The sequence below is a fragment of the Ranitomeya variabilis genome, chromosome 1 (assembly GCF_051348905.1).
Source record: "Ranitomeya variabilis isolate aRanVar5 chromosome 1, aRanVar5.hap1, whole genome shotgun sequence".
NCBI classification, from domain to species: Eukaryota; Metazoa; Chordata; class Amphibia; order Anura; family Dendrobatidae; genus Ranitomeya; species Ranitomeya variabilis.
The window spans coordinates 721,139,808-721,160,882 of record NC_135232.1 but is presented as its reverse complement, the minus strand read 5'-3'; the positions used below and the strand labels follow the sequence as shown (position 1 = coordinate 721,160,882).

General features: G+C 46.2%; 1 long non-coding RNA gene across 2 annotated transcripts; it reads left to right on the top strand.

Annotated features, from left to right (window-relative positions):
• The first annotated feature begins 286 nt into the window (after positions 1 to 286).
• LOC143761890 (uncharacterized) lies at positions 287 to 18,801 on the top strand. 2 transcript variants are annotated; one of them, XR_013212269.1, is made up of 4 exons: positions 287 to 406; positions 16,583 to 16,660; positions 17,501 to 17,598; positions 18,726 to 18,801. It is a non-coding gene; the product is annotated as an uncharacterized LOC143761890 (long non-coding RNA). The 2 variants fall into 2 exon arrangements; XR_013212270.1 differs by lacking the exon at positions 18,726 to 18,801 and having other exon boundaries at positions 17,501 to 17,616.
• Positions 18,802 to 21,075: the final 2,274 nt, after the last annotated feature.

Here is a 21,075-nt window from a genome sequence, read left to right as displayed (position 1 = left end):
ATTATAGTAATTATATTCTTGTACATAGAGGGCAGTATTATAGTATTTATATTCTTGTACATAGGAGACAGTATTATAGCAGTTATATTCTTGGACATAGGTGGTAGTATTATAGTAGTTATATTCTTGTACACAGTGGCAGTATTATAGCTGTTATGTTCTTGTACATATGATGCAGCACTATAGTAGTTATATTCTTATACATAGAGGGTAGTATTATAGTAGTTCTATTCTTGTCCATAGGAGAGGATAGACGTGTTTGTGAGCTCCCAGCAGGGTGGAGGCATGGCTTCTGACCCAGGTGGAGGGGAGGGAAGCTGGGCTGATGATCCAGGGGAAGCTCCCAGCCTGGAGTGTGGCCTGCAGCATGGACCTGATGGTAATGGAAACCTGGAAATGGTGGCTGGTGAGTCTTCTAAACCTGCTTGTTATGTTGCCCGAATGAGTGCTAAAGTTACAAGGCAAAGCATTATTAAGCTGGAATTGCAAATCTGCAAATTAAAAGATGAAATTCAGAATGAGACTGATCCAAAGATAAAACTGATGAAAAGTGAGAGCCTGGATGACTGCAGACGAGAGCTGGCCATTCGGAAAGAAAACCTGGACAAAGATGTAAACTCTGTGCTCAGAAAGGTAACTTGGGCTAAGGAGAAAAAAAGGGGATCCAGAGCCGAGAAGGAGAGTAGAAAAAGTAAAAATTTAATTGGTAAAAAGGACATTAAAAATAAAACTGTGCACAGTGTGGAGCAAGGAAGTCCAGAAAGAAATGCAGAACTTATATCAGCCGCACAATGTGAGAGGTCTGAGGCAGCAGATAATGCAGGGATCGCTGCGGAGGAAAGTGTGTCAGCAAACGAGGGGTTAACTGCAGTGCCCTCTATATGCAGCAATGAAGTGAGCACAGCTCTTGTGTGTGATAATGAAAGAGCCCCCTGTACTGACTTTGTGTGTGAGACCCCGCTAAGTGCTGTGTGTGAGACCCCGCTCACTGGTGCTTGCCTGCCTGCAACAGATACAAGCATTATAATGGAGTCTGAACCCTCCATGTCCGTGAATGGAGACAATGTTGTACATCAGTCAGCGGTAATGGAGTCTATGTCATGTATGTCAGTGAATGCAGTAATAATGGACTCTAAACCCTCCATGTCAGTGAATGGAGACCACATTGTACAACAATCAGTAGTGGATCTGGACGTTTTTGCAGCACAAACAGGTGTCAGTAATAATGGGGCTGGAGGAAGCTCCAGCACTGATCCTCCTGCGGTTGGGGAAAGCTTCAGCACTGATCCACCTGTTGGTGGGGAAGGCTCCAGCACTGATCCACCTGTGGCTGGGGAAAGCTCCAGCACTGATCCACCTGTACCTGGGGAAAGCTCCGGCACTGACCCTTCTGCTGACCAACATCAGTTCAGGAGACTGTTCTCCAATGTCACAAGACTAGTGAACCCTCCACCTCAGAGGAGGAACGCAGTCAAGATAAAGTACACAGGACCAGAGGAGAAGATCCCATCCAGAATCTATATTGGAAAAGTTCTTCTGAAAGAGTTTATGAAGTTTAAGGCTTCTGAGGTCTATGCTCTGATCCATGTCCCATCCAGCAGGATCTATGACATCAGCTTTAAGCTCCAGTGTGATCTAGATATGTTTTGGAACATCTATAATGACACCAGAGGAGATGAGATCTGGGATCATCTTCAGTGTATCCAGCTGTCTAAGCCGCAGGAAATAACGGCCACTGTTCTGTTCCAGTCTGAGGTGGTGGCGCTGGCGGATCTGCAGCATTGGCTGAGCCGGCAGTGCATGGTGAGAAGTCATCCCGAGAAGATCTATGATGAGGAGCAAATATGGAATGGAGGATATTCTGTGAAAATCCAGCTTCTACAAGAGAATGGTGTAACTAGACATCTGCCCCACTCCTTCTACCTGAGCTCAGAGTGGGGGATATGCTACTACCCCGGTCAGCCACGTCTGTGCCATAGATGTGGGGGCAGGCACCTCGCCATGAACTGCTCTCGGATCACGTGCTCATTATGTGGACAGTCCGGGCATACAAGGGACACATGCACAGGACCCATTATCTGTAACTTGTGCTCAGGACCCGGACATACGTTCCGTGATTGCCCATATGCAGAACATAACAAATATTATGGCCAGACCTCCTTGGAAATGACAGAAAAAGATGTCACCAGAGGTGCAGATGTTGTCAAAGAAGTTGGCACTGATGAGGTGACAAGCCATAGTAGCAGCCAACATGCTCCAAAGACTGAGATATTACTAACGAATGCTGCACTACTAGGACCACCAGCCACTGAAGAAATACCTAAAGTACCACCAGCCAGGGCTAAACCACCATCAGCCATTAAAGTAAGATCTAAGAACTGGTCAGCCACTAAAGGCATAAAATGCCAGTTATTAAAGAGAGACTTAAGGTGTCCAGGAAACCTGTTGCCAAACTGTCCAAGCTTCAGCCCAGCACATCTGTAGAAGCAGATAAATTGTCTGCAGTGTCCACTGTAGATGAGGAAGGTTTTGTGACTATAAAAAGAAAAAAAATGCCTTTGTGGATTTGCAGCGCCCCAGAGTCCTGGTCGTTGCAGTACTGTGGCTCCGCCACTAAGGGGAGCTATGGTACGTCTGATGGCACTGAAGGAGTTCATCTGACCAGGTATCACAGACACCAATACATTTCACAGTCGGGCCTCCAGGGGGAGCTAAGGGTTCTATTCATTAGGCCACTCCCCACCATTGTGGGTAAACTGGGGGTCAGGCAGAAAGTTAGTTGAGAAAGCTGACTGGGTTGGAACCAGGCAACACCTGGTGGCAGAGGGTGTTGTGGGAGAAGATTCGGTAGGGTCCCTGTCAGGGGTGGGATCCTGACAGAGGCCTGGCTACAAGAAGGAATGTAACGGGACCGTGCCTGCTCAGCATAGCGGCGGTGCCCAAGGAAGGATAAGAAGCGAGATAGATTGTGCTGAGTGAGAAACGAGATCAAAGCAAGGAGGAGAATACCAGTAGGAGTCGTGCTGTGAGACCGAGGCAACATCCTACTGAGGCGCACAACCGGCGGCCGGAACGCCGAGGGAGTATTACAATATTCAGCTTCAGGCAATACTCTAAACCAACGGCAGGACAGTCAGTCTAAGGCGGACTGTCTCACCCAAATCACCTATGCAGTCTTGGGGGGCAACTTGTGGAGAGGGGCGACTCTAGGGTCCCGGAAGAGCTCCGAGCCTACCCGTCATACGGGTGCCGTCCTAACCGTAACATCAGGGAGGGACGGAGGATTAGCAGAACATCATCTAATTGAGTTGTGAGGGAACTTAAGAAACGGACACAACAGTTGTGGGGACTTTCCGTAAGCACAGCAGGGAAGGACCACAACACCTAGCGCTAGAAGGAAGGCACAGATTTCCACCTGTTAAGAGAACTCTGGAGGTGCCATTGGACCGGCCGGACTTGCGCAGCCTGGTTATCCGGATTCCGGACTGAGGACCCAGAGATCTTCAGTAAAGAGGTAAAGAGACTGCAACCTGGTGTCCTCGTTATTTACTGCACCGCACCACCACCACCACTACCACCATCCATATCTTATCTATCACTGTACGCCCCTCGGCAGGGTCACGGACCGGGCCTAGCCACCGTGACAACCCCAGAGCAGAGACTCAGAGGCCCGGTACCGGGTACCCCTCGGCCCTGCGGCAGTGGGGGCGCTGCAGATTCTTCCAGAAAATTCACAACAGTCCAGAAAACCTCTGAGCCTCCATTGTTGGCGATAAGTCCTGGACGTTACAATGTACTGGAAGAAGAAGACAAAGAAGAAGAGGCACAAATGGAGCAAGGTTCTTCATACATCATAGAAAATGCCTCTGATGAGATGGATCCTGATCCTCCCGTGTCCACAAAGAGATGGGGCACTGCAGGTGACAGCAGTGGAAGGAGGAAGAAGACCAGAAAGTCTAAGTAATCAGGATGCGGCTAAGAATAAGCTCCATTAATGTGAACAGTGTGAGGACTGGTAGCCGGCGGCAGGCGATTTACCAGCGTTTGTCTGATGAGAGATCAGACGTCTTCTTCTTGCAGGAGACGTATCTGAAGTGCAATGCCCAGTTGTATGCAGCCAAGAGAGACTGGAGACTGGGTCCGTCATTCTGGTCCTTCGGGCTAGAGAGAAATGACGGTGTGGGGATCCTCTTTAATACCATGGATATCCAGGTGGACAGAGTCCTGGAGATTTGTCCGGGCTGCTGTCTGTTGCTGGACTTTACATTGGATTCTATGTATTATAGAGCAATAAACATTTATGCTCCGCAGACTAGGAAAGAGCGGAGGGAATTGTTTGATCACATGAAGCCATATTGCTTTACCTCTAAAGTGTTTATATTGTGTGGGGATTTTAATAATGTATCTTGTAATGTGGACAGATCCAGCAGTCACAAGAAACTGCGATATGATGAGACATTTAATAATATAATCCAGCAGGCCCATTTAGTAGACCCTTATGGTTCCTATTATACCAGGAAGACCTACACATATCATAAGGGGGGTAATGCCAGCAGAATAGACCGGGTGTATATAAAGAGGGAGGCGAGATGTTCTCAGTACAGGATCATCCCTCTGGAGTTCTCTGACCATTGTATGGTGAGTGTGACGCTTGATCTGGCCCAAGCTATGGTCTGTGGAAAGGGGTACTGGAAGGTGAATAGCTCTGGGATCCAAGATCCAGGGTTCAGCGAGGCCTTCACCACCTTCTATAATGATCGTAGGACCACCCAATGTATGTGTGACGACATAGCCGAGTGGTGGGAGACCATGAAAAGTGATATTAAGCAGTTTATTATACGAGCAGCCAGGAAACATAGTAATATAGAGTATATGAGATATTCTGCCCTGAGACTGCAACTGAGCAGGCTATATAGCAGGATGAATGGCGGTGAGGAGGTGGACGGACGGATCGTCAGCAATATAAAGCAGCGAATGAGGGAGCTGCAGTACGATCGCCTCAAGTCTCTCAAGGCAGAGGGACAGTTTGATAATTGGGGCGTTCATAACCCAGATCCCTTTATTGCCTGTAAAAACAGGGTCAGTAAGAAGCTAATCACTGGCTTGTTGGATGAGAATGGGGTGGAGCAGTCACAGCAGGAGAAAGTCCACAAGATCATTGGTGATTATTATAGAGATCTATATAAAGGGTCGCATATCAATAAGGAGGACATTAAAGCCTATCTGAAGGGGGTGTCCCTACCAATGTTAGACCCAGCGCAGGCAGCTAGTGTGGCCCCCCCCATAACTGAGAAAGAGGTGAAGAAGAGCATCGACTCCTTAAAGGCCAACAAGAGCCCGGGGCTGGACGGCCTGACCAGCGAGTTTTATAGAGAGTTCAGGGACTTATTAGCTCCGGACCTGGTGCAGGTCTATAATGATTGCCTCTCTGCAGGGAAGCTCTTACAGTCTCAGTATAAGTCTGTTCTGGTTCTTTTGGCAAAGAAAGGAAATATAAAAGATATAAAGAACTGGCGTCCATTGTCTTTGCTGAACACGGATTATAAAATTCTGGCCAAGATCTTGTATTATCAGCTGAGTGAGGTGGCGGGTGAGCTCATCATCGCCAACCAGACGTGTGGTGTGAAGGGTCGGACGATAGAGGACTCATTGCTGTTGGTGAGAGAAGCTGCGACGTACATTAAGCAGCACCATGTGGGGGCTTATATTGTGGGCTTAGACCAGAGTAAAGCCTTTGATAGAGTCCACCATGACTACCTGTATCAAGTGTTGTTGCAGTATGGCCTTCCAGTCCGGTTTGTGCAATGGCTGTGGTTTCTGTATAAAGGAGCTATAAGCCTGCCGCTGATTAATGGTCACTTGGCCGAGCCCTTCGCGATCATGTCAGGGGTGAGGCAGGGATGTCCACTTAGCCCATTGTTGTATGTCTTCAATCTGGATCCTTTTCTCGGAAGGGTCCAGTATCACAGGGATTTCACAGGGCTGAGATGCCACCTACAGAGTATGGTGGAGGATGTAAAGTTCTGTGCCTATGCTGATGATGTGTCGGTTGTGATATCTTCTAAAGATGATTGTGTGGCTCTACAGCAGGAGATCACAGCCTTCTCCAATGTATCTAACTCCGCTGTGAACATGGAGAAGAGCGAGGCGCTGTGGTTGGGAGGTGACCATGATGTCTTCTCTGTGCCCTTCAGAACAGTTCAGGGTCAGATAAAGATTCTGGGAGTTGTTTGGTGCTGTAGATGATGGGAAGGTGAATTGGGAGGAGAAGCTGGTGGTGTGTGAGCGGAAGGTGCAGAGCTGGAAACACTGGAAGCTGACATATCTGGAGAAGATCCGCCGGCTGAAGACCTTCCTGCTCCCGCTCTTCCTCTATATCAGTGTGGTGTTCCCGGTGCCAGATACGCTGCTCCCTAGACTTACCAATGTCTTTTTTCACTTTTTGTGGGGTAACAGAGTGAATGTGGTCAGGAGAAACATTGTCTATCTCCCTCATAAGGATGGTGGTCTCTCCATGCCTTGTCCAGAGCTCTTCTTTAATCTTTTGTTTCTTATGAAGAATTTTTCGTTTTGTAAGAATTCGGAGAAGGTGCCATGGTCTTGTTTGGTTAAGAGCCAGATCCAGCAGTTTGTGTCTGTGTGGTCAGTAGGGGACTCCATCAAGAGAATCTCAGGAAGAATAAAGAATAATGTTTCTTGGTATGGTGTCCACATAAGTAAGGTCATCAGATGGAGGATCCTATATGATGACGTCAAGCAGCTCAGTAGAAAGGAGTTGTATAAGAATGTCCTGTCTTCTCACTTCAGTGTACAAGTACAACTGAGGGGTGCCCCAAGTGTAGATGTAAAACAGGCTGCAAGAAATGTGCTAGATCCCAGAGTTCCTCCTCATATGAGAAATGTAGCGTGGCTGGCACTCCATGGTAAAATGTACGTTAGGGATAATCTAAAGTGCAGGAATGTATCAGATAGATCCTGTCCCAGAGAAGAGTGCCCCCATATACTGGAGACGATGGAGCATCTGCTGTTAGAGTGTCCATTTAGTATGCAGGTATGGGAGTCTGTGTCCTTGTCCCTAAAGTTACCGCACCTGGTGAGACAGTCATATGGTCAGTTGCTGTACGGAGATTTCCAGCCTGAGCTCAGGGCGTATAACAGGAGCTCCCTGTATATAATAAATGTGGTGACCATCTACCACCTGTGGTGTGCACGGTGCTGCCTGCTCATCAATAAGGAAGTCCTGTCCTGTGATACTGTCAGGTATAAGATCCTAGAAAGTCTCAAGGCTGTATATAAGAAGGATATGAAGAGGAACCCGGGTAATGTGACCTGGAGGAACATACATGTATCGGGATTTGTCAATGCTATCGTGTAAGGTGATGTAACAACGCTATTTATTTCCTTTGTTATTTATTGTCTTGTGATTTTAATGTAATATATTTGTAATATATGGTTGTCAGTTTTAAAATAAAAAGATCATTATAGTAGTTATATTCTTGGACATAGGGGACAGTATTATAGTAGTTATATTTTTGTACATATGGGCAGTATTATAGCAGTTATATTCTTGTACATAGGGGCAGTATTATAGTAGTTATATTTTTGTACATAGGGGTAAGTATTATAGTAGCTATATTCTTGTACATTGTAGCAGCATTATAGTAGTTATATTCCTGTACATAGGTGGCAGTATTATAGTAGTCATATTCTTGTACATAGGGGGGAGTATTATACTAGTTATAATCTTGTACATTGTGGCAGTATTGTAGTAGTTATATTCTTGTACACAGGAGCAGTATTATAGTAGCTATATTCTTGTACAAAGGAGCAGTATTAAAGTAGTTCTATTCTTGTACATGGGGGAGGTATTATAGTAGTTATACTCTTGTACATAGTGGCAGTATTATAGTAGTTATATTCCTGTGCCTAGGAGGTAGTATTATAGTACGGTAGTTATATTCTTGTACATAGGAGGCAGTATTATAGTAGTTATGTTCTTGTACATAGGAAGCAGTATTATAGTAGTTATATTCTTGTTCATAGGGGAAGTTTTATAATAGTTATATTCTTGTACATAGTGGCAATATTATACTAGCTATTTTCCTCTACCTAGGGGGCAGTATTATAGTTATATTCTTGTACATATGAGCAGTATTATAGTATTTATATTCTTGTACAAAGGAGCAGTATTATAGTAGCTATATTATTGCACAAAGGAGCAGTATTAAAGTAGTTATATTCTTGTACATGGGGGAGGTATTATAGTAGTTATATTCTTGTACATAGTGGCAGTATTATAGTAGTTATATTCCTGTGCCTAGGAGGTAGTATTATAGTAGTTATATTCTTGTACATGGGAGGCAGTATTATAGTAGTTATGTTCTTGTACATAGGAAGCAGTATTTTAGTAGTTATATTCTTGTACATAGGAGCAGTATTATAGTAGTTATATTCTTGTCCATAGGGGAAGTTTTATAGTAATTATATTCTTGTACATAGTGGCAATATTATACTAGCTATATTCCTGTACCTAGGAGGCAGTATTATAGTTATATTCTTGTACATATGAGCAGTGCTATTGTAGCGCCCCCACTGCCGCAGGGCCGAGGGGTACCCGGTACCGGGCCTCTGGGTCTCTGCTCTGGGGTTGTCACGGTGGCTAGACCCGGTCCGTGACCCTGCTGAGGGGCGCCCAAATAATAGGGTGTGGATGGTGGTGGTAATGCGGTGCTGTGGCGGTCGCAGTAAATAACGAAGATACCAGGTAGCAGTCTCTTTACCTCTTTACTGAAGGCTTCTGGATCCTCAGTCCGGAATACGGTCAACCAGGCTGCGCAAGTCCGGCCGGTCCGATGGCACCTCCAGAGTTCCCTTTGCAGGTGGAAATCTGTGCCTACCTTCTAGCGCTTGTGTGTTGCGGTCCTCCCCTGCTGTGCTCACGGGATAGTCCCCACAACTGTTGTGTCTGTTTCTCATGTTCCCTCACAACTGGATTCTGATGTTCTTCTTCGTCCCCCAGATGATATGGCTAGGACGCACCCGTATGACAGGTAGGCTCGGAGCTCTTCCTGGACCCTAGTGTCGCCCTTCTCCTAGTGTGCCCCCCATGTCTTCATAGGTGAATGGTGTGAGACAGCCCGCCTATAGCTGACTGTCCTGCCGTAGGTTTGAAGTATTGCTTGGAGCCTGATACTTCCTCGGCGTTCCGGCCACCGGCTACGCGCCTCAGTAGGATGTTGCCTCGATCTTACAGCACGACTCCCACTGGTATTTCTCCTTGTTGCGTTGATCTCGTTTCTCACTCAGCACAATATACCTCGCTTATTGTCCTTTCTTAGGGTACCGCCGCGATCAGGTGCAGGCGCGGTCCCGTAACGTTCTCTCTGTTCGCTAGGCCTCTGTCAGGATCCCACCCTGACAGGGACCCCTCTGAATCTTCCCCTACAACACCCTCTGCCACAAGGTGTTGCCTGGTTCCAACCCAGTCAGCTTTCTGATCTAACTTCCTATCCAACCCCCAGTTTTACCAGACTGTCAGGAGTGGCCTAATGCATAGTGCCCTTAGCTCCCCCTGGAGGCCAGACTGTGAAATGTATTGGTGTCTGTGATACCTGGTCAGATGAACTCCTTCAGTGCCATCAGACGTACCATAGCCCCCCTTAGTGGCGGAGCAACAGTACTGCAACGACCAGAACGCTGGGGCGCTGCACTCCCCCCGGTTAAATCCAGTACTCCTGGACTGGGAAGAAAACAACAATACATGTCAGCAAAAAGACATACAATTTTTGAAATGCAATAACAAGTAAACTTTAGCAGAGCTTCCCTTTATGGGAGGTGAGGACACTTGAACGTTACAAACATGGTTAAATATTTAAGTAACATACTATAAATAACTTCTTTTACCCAACCGGGTATTCTACTAAGTGCAAATTTTTGAACAATAATTTAACTTTGCCTTTAAGGACGTACTCGCTGAATCCAGTAAAGACCTTCTTATAAAACATTATAAGGCTAATCAACTTTTCTGCATTCTCCTTCTTTACATCTGCAGGACCGCCTGTCCTATCCGCTCCAGGCCTACTGCCTCTCCTTTCTGTTACAGGACCGCCCCTTTCCGCCCGGGCCTACTGCCTTTCTACTACTATACACGGTATAGAACTTATCATCCATCTTTCAGTTCAGAATCACTGAGCCAGCTCTGTATGGCTCCTAGGAGGACTCACTGACTAACCCCGTACGGGTTCACTTTCTGTCCTCATTCTTCTATCAACATCATTAAACATTTCTTACAATTAACTGGCTTTCTACATATAACTTTTACATATCAGCATTATTACTTCTTTCTTTTAGAGCATCATCATTCTCTAAGTACTATCAATGAACATTCCCTTTAAGAAGGAACCAAGTCTCTATGAGGTAGTGCAACTTCTCAAGCTGCAAGTCCGTACGCAGCAAGGACTCCGATACTGCTTCCAGGAACAGTTTCTTCCCAAAGAGTCCTTTCTTTTATAAAACCAGTAGAGGGCACCTTTAAGAAGGTGCAAACTATTTACAAGAAGTTTGTAATCATGCATTGTTCATGATTCAGCAGTTCTTTCAATGATGAATAAACAGGAAACAAAAACAAAAAGCAGAAGAAGGGATCCCGGGTAAACAAAGGGATCCCTTTAAGAGTTAACCCTGATCGGGTTGTAGCAGCAAAAACATCAGAAGGACAAACAGTTAACTATATACATGTTGAAGCATTCTGGCTTACTCAGTTTCCGGCTGTGCAGGAGGCGGTCTCCTGATCTGCGGCCGATGCGGTATCAGTGTCAAGGGTTGGTCTCTCGGGTGCAGTCAGGTCACCCGGCGTCTGGATTTGAAGGCTAACCCTGGCTGCAAGCTCGGTAGCCGTGACAAGGCGTACAGTGGCGATAGTAACAAGATCTGTCAAGTCTAGTTCAATCATGGTCGAGGCAACAGGTGACACCCCCTCAGGCCCACATCGTTGGACGTTCCGAGCGCACCATCCTTGCGCACTCCGGTGGCGGGTGTAGGTCACCTGATCCCCCCTTTGCAATAATGGATCACCATATTGGTTGCGGCAGGAAGTCTTCACGTTGTAACTAATAACGAAGACGACAGTCGGTAGTCCCGGTTCCTGTATGGAGCCCCAACCCCGCTTTGGGTGAAAGGCCAACACAGTTCCCCGCTTTACCATGTCTTTCCTGCCGTGCGCAGGCTTTGGGTGTCGTACTGTTAGCGGATCAGTCTGTTCAGTCTCTTTTCGGTTTTTCCAATGTAGGATCAGACATCGTTTATATTGTTCCCAAGTGAGCACAGCAAGGGTGAGACAGTCCTCCCGAGCTCCATCCGGCCCGATCCAGGGGGTGTCCCACCGGAGGACCACCCCGTTTGAGCTCACATCTATGGGCTCTCCCTTCCGGGTCGGCAGTGGAGGCACCAGCTTCCCCATTGTGTCGGGGGTGAGGGTCACCCGCTCCACCGAGAGGAAACCGTTATTGTTGGGGTGAGGAGCGGTCGCGGGAGCGGGATCGGGCAGGAGAGCAGGATCGGTCGGGGGAACAGATTCAGCCGGGGGAGTAGGGGCGCTTTCCATACCTGCGCCTGATGTGATTCCATCGGTGTCGATCCGTTCCGCTGACAAGGACACTGGAATCGGCTGCAGCCCGGACCGCGGCTCCTCCGAGGTGGCCTCTTGATGTGGCTCCGCCCTCCATGGCTCCGTGGTTGGGATAGGTAGGCTCGGCTCCTCCGCCGGCGGCTCCAAGGAGTTCAGATCCTTCACCGGCGGTGGACGCGAGTCCGTCTCTGGTGGGTGAGGGCAAGCCAGGATCACTTCGCTGCCGCTCGGGCACTTGCTGATCGTCATCGCTGTCCGGCATTCGGCGGCAACGCATGCACCTGGCTCCGCCAGTTCTCCAACGCCGAGCTCCTTCTTCGCCTCGTTCCCGCCGTTGCAAATCAGGGGGCAGTTCTCCTCTGCTGCTGGGCAGGTCGTCATCTCGCAGCAGAAGTCGGAGGGGGCGGTCGCTACTTCTGGCGCCACTTTGGTAGTCTCCTCCCATGGCACGCCCTTCTTCCTCTGCGCTCCCTGTGGCGCTGCAATGGCGACGGATTTTGGCGGGAACTTTTGGCGGCAAGTGGCAATATACAGTCTTTGCAATAAGTCACCGTCCAAGTATAATAAATCACAGTTCCAAGGCACACATGACCTGATTCTTCAGGCTTAAGTAGATCCTGTTCGTGACGCCAAGTTGTAGCGCCCCCACTGCCGCAGGGCCGAGGGGTACCCGGTACCGGGCCTCTGGGTCTCTGCTCTGGGGTTGTCACGGTGGCTAGACCCGGTCCGTGACCCTGCTGAGGGGCGCCCAAATAATAGGGTGTGGATGGTGGTGGTAATGCGGTGCTGTGCCGGTCGCAGTAAATAACGAGGACACCAGGTCGCAGTCTCTTTACCTCTTTACTGAAGGCTTCTGGATCCTCAGTCTGGAATACGGTCAACCAGGCTGCGCAAGTCTGGCCGGTCCGATAGCACCTCCAGAGTTCCCTTTGCAGGTGGAAATCTGTGCCTACCTTCTAGCGCTTGTGTGTTGCAGTCCTCCCCTGCTGTGCTCACGGGATAGTCCCCACAACTGTTGTGTCTATTTCTCGTGTTCCCTCACAACTGGATTCTGATGTTCTTCTTCGTCCCCCAGATGATATGGCTAGGACGCACCCGTATGACGGGTAGGCTCGGAGCTCTTCCTGGACCCTAGTGTCGCCCTTCTCCTAGTGTGCCCCCCATGTCTTCATAGGTGAATGGTGTGAGACAGCCCGCCTATAGCTGACTGTCCTGCCATAGGTTTGAAGTATTGCTTGGAGCCTGATACTTCCTCGCCGTTCCGGCCACCGGCTACGCGCCTCAGTAGGATGTTGCCTCGATCTTACAGCACGACTCCCACTGGTATTTCTCCTTGTTGCGTTGATCTCGTTTCTCACTCAGCACAATATACCTCGCTTATTGTCCTTTCTTAGGGTACCGCCGCGATCAGGTGCAGGCGCGGTCCCGTAACGTTCTCTCTGTTCGCTAGGCCTCTGCCAGGATCCCACCCCTGACAGGGACCCCTCTGAATCTTCCCCTACAACACCCTCTGCCACAAGGTGTTGCCTGGTTCCAACCCAGTCAGCTTTCTGATCTAACTTCCTATCCAACCCCCAGTTATACCAGACTGTGAGGAGTGGCCTAATGCATAGTGCCCTTAGCTCCCCCTGGAGGCCAGACTGTGAAATGTATTGGTGTCTGTGATACCTGGTCAGATGAACTCCTTCAGTGCCATCAGACGTACCATAGCCCCCTTAGTGGCGGAGCAACAGTACTGCAACGACCAGGACTCTGGGACGCTGCATTATAGTATTTATATACTTGTACATAGGGGGCAGTATTTTAGTAGTTACATTCTTGTTCATAGGAGCAGTATTATAAAAGTTATATTCTTTTACATAGGTGCAGTATTATAATAGTCATATTCTTGCACATAGGGGGCAGTATTATAGTAGTTATATTCTTGTACATAGGAGCAGTATTGTAGTAGTTATATTCTTGTACAGTCATGGCCAAACGTATTCACACCCCTGCAATTCTGTCAGATAATACTCAGTTTCTTCCTGAAAATGATTGCAAACACAAATTCTTTGGTATTATCTTCATTTAATTTGTCTTAAATGAAAAAACACAAAAGAGAATGAAGCAAAAAGCAAAACATTGATCATTTCACACAAAACTCCAAAAATGGGCCAGACAAAAGTATTGGCACCCTCAGCCTAATACTTGGTTGCATAACCTTTAGCCAAAATAACTGCAACCAACCGCTTCCGGTAAGCATCAATGAGTTTCTTACAATGCTCTACGGGAATTTTAGACCATTCTTCTTTGGCAAACTGCTCCAGGTCCCTGATATTTGAAGGGTGCCTTCTCCAAACTGCCATTTTTAGATCTTTCCACATGTGTTCTATGGGATTCAGGTCTGCACTCACTGCTGGCCACCTTAGAAGTCTCCAGTGCTTTCTCTCAAACCATTTTCTAGTGTTTTTTGAAGTGTGTTTTGGGTCATTGTCCTGCTGGAAGACCCATGACCTCTGAGGGAGACCCAGCTTTCTCACAGTGGGCCCTACATTATGCTGCAAAATTTGTTGATAGTCTTCAGACTTCATAATGCCATGCAGACAGTCAAGCAGTCCAGTGCCAGAGGCAGCAAAGCAACCCCAAAACATCAGGAAACTTCCGCCATGTTTGACTCTAGGGACCGTGTTCTTTTCTTTGAATGCTCCTTTTTTTCTCCTGTAAACTCTATGTTGATGCCTTTGCCCAAAAAGTTCTACTTTTGTCTCATCTGACCAGAGAACATTCTTCCAAAACGTTTTAGGCTTTTTCAGGTAAGTTTGGCAAACTCCAGCCTGGCTTTTTATGTCTCGGGGTAAGAAGTGGGGTCTTCCTGGGTCTCCTACCATACAGTCCCTTTTCATTCAGACGCCGACGCATAGTACGGGTTGACACTGTTGTACCCTCGGACTGCAGGGCAGCTTGAACTTGTTTGGATGTTAGTCGAGGTTCTTTATCCAACATCCGCACAATCTTGCGTTGAAATCTCTTGTCAATTTTTCTTTTCCGTCCACATCTAGGGAGGTTAGCCACAGTGCCATGGGCTTTCAACTTCTTGATGACACTGCGCACGGTAGACACAGGAACATTCAGGTCTTTGGAAATGGACTTGTAGCCTTGAGATTGCTCATGCTTCCTCACAATTTGGTTTCTCAAGTCCTCAGACAGTTCTTTGGTCTTCTTTCTTTTCTCCATGCTCAATGTGATACACACAAGGACACAGGACAGAGGTTGAGTCAACTTTAATCCATGTCAACTGGCTGCAAGTGTGATTTAGTTATTGCCAACACCTGTTAGGTGCCACAGGTAAGTTACAGGTGCTGTTAATTACTCAAATTAGAGAAGCATCACATGATTTTTCGAACGGTGCCAATACTTTTGTCCACCCCCTTTTTTATGTTTGGTGTGGAATTATATCCAATTTGGCTTTAGGACAATACTTTTTGTGTTTTTTTCATTTAAGACAAATTGGCCATGACTGTACATAGGGGCACTATTATAGTAGTTATATTCTTGTACCTAGGGGCAGGGCCGCCATCAGGGCATTACAGCCATTACTGGCGTATGGGGCCCGGTGGGCAGAGGGGGCCCGCATCGGGCCCCGTCTCATCTGGTCACCGGGCCCCCCCTGCAGGCGCTGCGGCACGCTATTGACGTGCGGGCCCGTGCCCGCACGTCAATAGGTAACAGCCACCAGCCAGTCGGAGGCTGGCAGCTGAGTAGGGCCGCAGTGCGCAGTCGCCGGCGTCTGACGTCATTGTCAGCCGCCGGGCCCGGCGAGTGGTGCGTCTTCATCTGCATGGAGCCTGGAGGGAGCTTCGCCCGGTGCAGGAGCGCGGCCAGGTAATGTACTCGTGTTTTTTTCTTTTCTTTGAGAGTGGCGATCCAGGGGGGCCCGGGGCAGAATGCAGGACACGCTGGGGAAGAATGCTGGACACGGGGGCAGAATGCTGGACAAGGGGGCAGAATGCTGGACACGGGGACAGAATGCTGGACACGGGGCAGTATGCTGGACACACAGGGGCAGAATGCTGGACACACAGGGGCAGAATGCTGGACACACTGGGGCAGAATGCTGGACACACTGGGGCAGAATGCTGGACACACTGGGGCAGAATGCTGGACACACTGGGGCAGAATGCTGGACACACTGGGGCAGAATGCTGGACACACTGGGGCAGAATGCTGGACACACTGGGGCAGAATGCTGGACACACTGGGGCAGAATGCTGGACACACTGGGGCAGAATGCTGGACACACTGGGGCAGTATGCTGGACACACTGGGGCAGTATGCTGGACACAGGGGCAGACTGTGAGACCCAGGGGCAGAATGCTGGACATTGGGGCAGAATGCGAGACACGGGGCAGAATGGAGATACGGGGCATGATTGGAGACACGGGGCAGGATGAAAGACATGGGGGCATGACTGGAGACAGATGGGGGAGGATTGGAGACACAGGGGGCATGATTGGAGACAAGTGGCAGGATGGCAGACATGGGGGCATGATTGAAGACATAGGGGGCAGAATGGAGACACGGGGCAGAATTGGAGACAGATCGTGCAGGATCATGGGGCAGGATGGATATGATGGAGACAGATGGGGCAGGATGGGGAGATCATATGGTGCAGAATGGATACTCATGAGGGCAGGATGGGAGAACATATGGCTGACCCCAGTAATGAGACACACGGGGGCTAGGATGGCGAATATTATTACCATAGGGGCTAATTAAGGGATATTATTACTGCAGTGATGTATTTATTTTATTTTTCGAGTATACTGTTTTAAATGGGGGGGGGGGGGCGGTCCTGTTACTGTGTAGAGTGACACTATGTCGCCTCTTTTTCTTCATGTGGTGTAATGTAGAAGTTCAGAAAAATTAAGTAATGTGTTCTACAAGCGGAGCTCGAGATAACTGTGTTATTTCCTGCAGAGACGAGTCCTGGCTGGATTTAATGATGGCGGTCTGTGCTGGATGAAAGATGAAGGACTTCACCTAGAGATGTCACTGGTGAGTCAGTGTTACCTATACACTGACACTATACACTGTATACTGTATACAGAGCTCCTGTGTATAATTTCACTAGTGATCACTGTATTATCTGTACACAGACACTGCATACTAAGTACAGATCTCCTGTGTATAATGGCACTTATGGTGATAGTATGGTGCTTTTTTTTATTACTGATCAGAATTGTAGTATTCAGTCACTATGTGGTGGTAATATGTGGTCTGGACACGGTGTTGCGGTATTTGTTCCTTGTATGTGATATTATTCGATCACTGTGGTGGTAATATGCAGTCTGGTCATGGTGTAGCGGTATTTGTTCTTTGTATGTGATATTATTCGATCACTGTGGTGGTAATATGTCATCTGGTCATGGTGTAGCGGTATTTGTTCTTTGTATGTGGTATTATTGGTCATTTTAAAAATTGAAAAATAAATAAAAATATACCTAAATTGTATTGCATATTTTAACAAATATTTAATAGGTTACAGCAGAGGAGGGCCCGGCCAAAAGTGTCTACTGTGTAATGGTGGAGGCTTACAAAATCTTTTGGCCAAAACAAAAGCTGCTGGCTATATGTTGATCTGGTGATGGGAACTGTTAATGTGTGATAGGTGAGAAGTGGAGTTTTTTCAAGAGAGAGCGGTGGGACTGTGGACAGTTCGAGGGGTGGAGGCGGGGCTGGGGTGGAGCCTGGGCGGAGTCTCAAGGGGGCCCCGAAAATTTTGCCAGTATGGGGCCCCGAAATTTCTAGTGGCAGCCCTGCCTAGGGGCACTATTATAGCAGTTATATTACTGTACATAGAGGGCAGTATTATAATAGTTATGTTCTTGTACATAGGAGCAGTTTTACAGTGAAAAAAAAGAAGCAACAAAGATCAGCTCACCTCTTCTCCAGTCCCACCTTGAGGATCATGCAGTGCTGCAAGTAGTATGAAGGTGAAGCAGAAGTCCAGCGTGGGTGATATCCATAAAAAATAACTTTTATTCCATTTTTATCAAAAGCAGATAAGTCCAAAATCCATCTTTATATCCAGAGACACAAAAAAACAGGTAATTCTTACCAATGACAGTCACAGGCTTAAAGTGCATTTAAAATCATACGTGTTTCAACGGTCGTGCTGCCTTAATCATTGTAATAATTGTACATAGTGGCAATATTATACTAATTATATTCCTGTACCTAGAGGGCAGTATTACAGTTGTTATATTCTTGTACATAGGAGCAGTATTATAGTAGTTATATTCTTGTACATAGGAGCAGTATTATAGTAGTTATATTCTTGTACATAGGAGCAGTATTATAGACGTTATATTCTTGTACATAGGAGCAGTATTATAGTAGTTATATTCCTGTACACAGGGGCAGTATTATAGTTGTTATATTCTTGTACATAGGGGCAGTATTATAGTAGTTATATTCCTGTACACAGGGGCAGTATTATAGTTGTTATATTCTTGTACATAGGGGCAATGTTATAGTAGTTATATCCTTGTACATAGGAGCAGTATTATAGTAGTTATATTATTGTAAATAGGAACAGTATTATATTAGTTATAGTCTTGTACATACGGGCAGAATTATAGAAGTTTCATTCTTGTACACAGAAGCAGTATTATAGTAGTTATATTATTGTAAATAGGGGCAGTATTATAGTAGTTATATTCTTGCACATAGGGGGCAGTATTATAGTAGTTATATTCTTGTCCATATGGGTAGTATTATAGTAGTTATATTCTTGTACACAGAAGCAGTATTATAGTAGCTATATTCTTGTACATAGGGGCAGTATTACTGTAGTTAAATTATTGTACACAGGGGGCAGTATTATAGTAGTTATATTTTTGTATACACTGGGCAGTGTTATATTTTTCTTACAGTTGATTGTGTGCTGATTTGTCTGTGACAAGCAGACTTATACAGTGTCGGTTCACTGAATGTGAATTTCTTTCTTATAAAATGTTTTTATCTGCTGTTCGCATCTATAAACACACGCATATAACATGACATTTGTAACATGTAAAACACTTCCTTGTTGTGCTGATCATCTAATAAATGTCCTTAGGGTTTAGTTACCCTGTCTCTGGCATGAATCCTAAATATTGGCTAGAAGCTCATTATCCTGCACTTCAGGAGATGGGAAGGAGTAGGTTGAGGAACACCGCCGTGCTGCAGGCAAAATGAGGATTTAACTGACACCTAAGATAATTCTTGGAGAAATATCATTGACACTGGGATTGGATTCTCCGCTGTGTCTGAACTATTGGACGGGGCGTATTACGATTGTTGTTATTATTATGTCTATTTCTGGTTCATTTGGATATCGCCTCATCCAAGACAGAACAAAGAATATACAAATTACGCAAGAAAAAAAAAACATGAAGACTTCATAAAACTTCTCTTTGCATGCGGGAGCAAACATCCATCAGCCATGACAGCGCCTCCTCGGAAAGATGACATCTTATTCTCAGCAAAGCTCCTGTCAGTGTTCTCCATCAGCCGGGAACCTTTCCACATGACTGACACCAGCTCCGGAGTGCACGGCGCACACATTGTCGTTGTCATTGTACTTCGTGAGCCGCATTCTCCACTGATCTGCCCTGTTAGGTGCTTGATTGACCGGTCCTCCGCTGAGACTCAGCAAGGGGCACATGAACCTCCGCTCTGTCCCCCCAGAAACAACTGGGAGCTTCTATCAAAGACGAATCTGTGCTATGTCTAAAGATATAAAGATGTCAATCCGAACAGCCATTTTTTGTCAATATTGTGAGAGTTCAGTCTGTAAACAAAAATCCATCAATGAACATAGCGATATGGAGCATGCTGGTATAACCCGGGCATCTTCTGTATATAATTATATATGTACAGTTGGTATAACCTGGGAATCTCCTGTGTGTATATATATATATATGTATATATATATATATATATATATATATATATATATATATATATATATATATATATATATATATATATATATACAGATCTATCTATATCTACAGTACAGACCAAAAAGTTTGGACACCTTCTAATTTAAAGATTTTTCTATTTTTCTGTATTTTCATGACTATGAAGATTGTAAATTCACACTGGAGGCATCAAAACAATGAATTAACACATGTGGAATTATATACTTAACAAAAAAGTGTGAAACAACTGAAAATATGTCTTATATTCTAGGTTCTTCAAAGTAGCCACCTTTTGCTTTAATGACTGCTTTGCACACTCTTGGCATTCTCTTGATGAGCTTCAAGAGGTAGTCACCAGGAATGGTTTTCACTTCACAGGTGTTCCCTGTTAGGTTTAATAAGTGGGATTTCTTGCCTTATAAATGGGGTTGGGACTATCAGTTGTGTTGAGCAGAAGTCTGGTGGATACACAGCTGATAGTCCTCCTGAATAGACTGTTAGAATTTGTATTATGGCAAGAAGAAAGCAGCTAAGTAAAGAAAAACGAGTGGCCATTATTACTTTAAGAAATGAAGGTCAGTCAGTCCGAAAAATTGGGAAAACTTTGAAAGTGTCCCCAAGTGCAGTTGCAAAAACCATCAAGCGCTACAAAGGAACTGGCTCACATGAGGACCGCCCCAGGAAAGGAAGACCAAGAGTCACCTCTGCTTCTGAGGATAAGTTTATATATATATACACAGCTGGTATAACCCGGGCATCTCCTGTATATTTCAATATATGTTCAGCCGGTATAACCTGGGCATCTCCTGTATATAATAATATATATGTACAGCTGGTATAACCTGGGCATCTCCTGTATATAATTATATATGTACAGCTGGTATAACCTGGGCATCTCCTGTATATAATTATATATGTGCAGTTGGTATAACCTGGGCATCTCCTGTGTATAATTATATATGTACAGCTGGTATAACCTGGGCATCTCCTGTGTATAATTATATATGTACAGCTGGTATAACCTGGACATCTCCTGTATATAATTATATATGTACAGCTGGTATAACCTGTGCATATCCTGTGTATAATTATATATGTACAGCCGGTATTACCTGGGCATCTCCTGTATATAATTATATATGTACAGCTGGTATAACCTGGGCATCTCCAGTATATAATTATATATGTGCAGCCGATATTACCTGGGCATCTCCTGTATATAATTGTTTATGTACAGCCGGCATAACCTGTGCATATCCTGTATATAATTAAACTAGCTATTGAACCCGTTCTACGCCCGGGTGGCGAGCATTTATATTGGTATATGGCCTCCATCCTGGTATGTGCTGCTCTCATCTTGCTCTCCCATCCTGTCATGTGCTGCTCCATCCTGCATCCCCATCCTGTCATGTGCTGCTCCATCCTGCATCCCCATCCTGTCATGTGCTGCTCCATCCTGCATCCCCATCCTGTCATGTGCTCCCATCCTGCGTCCCCATCCTG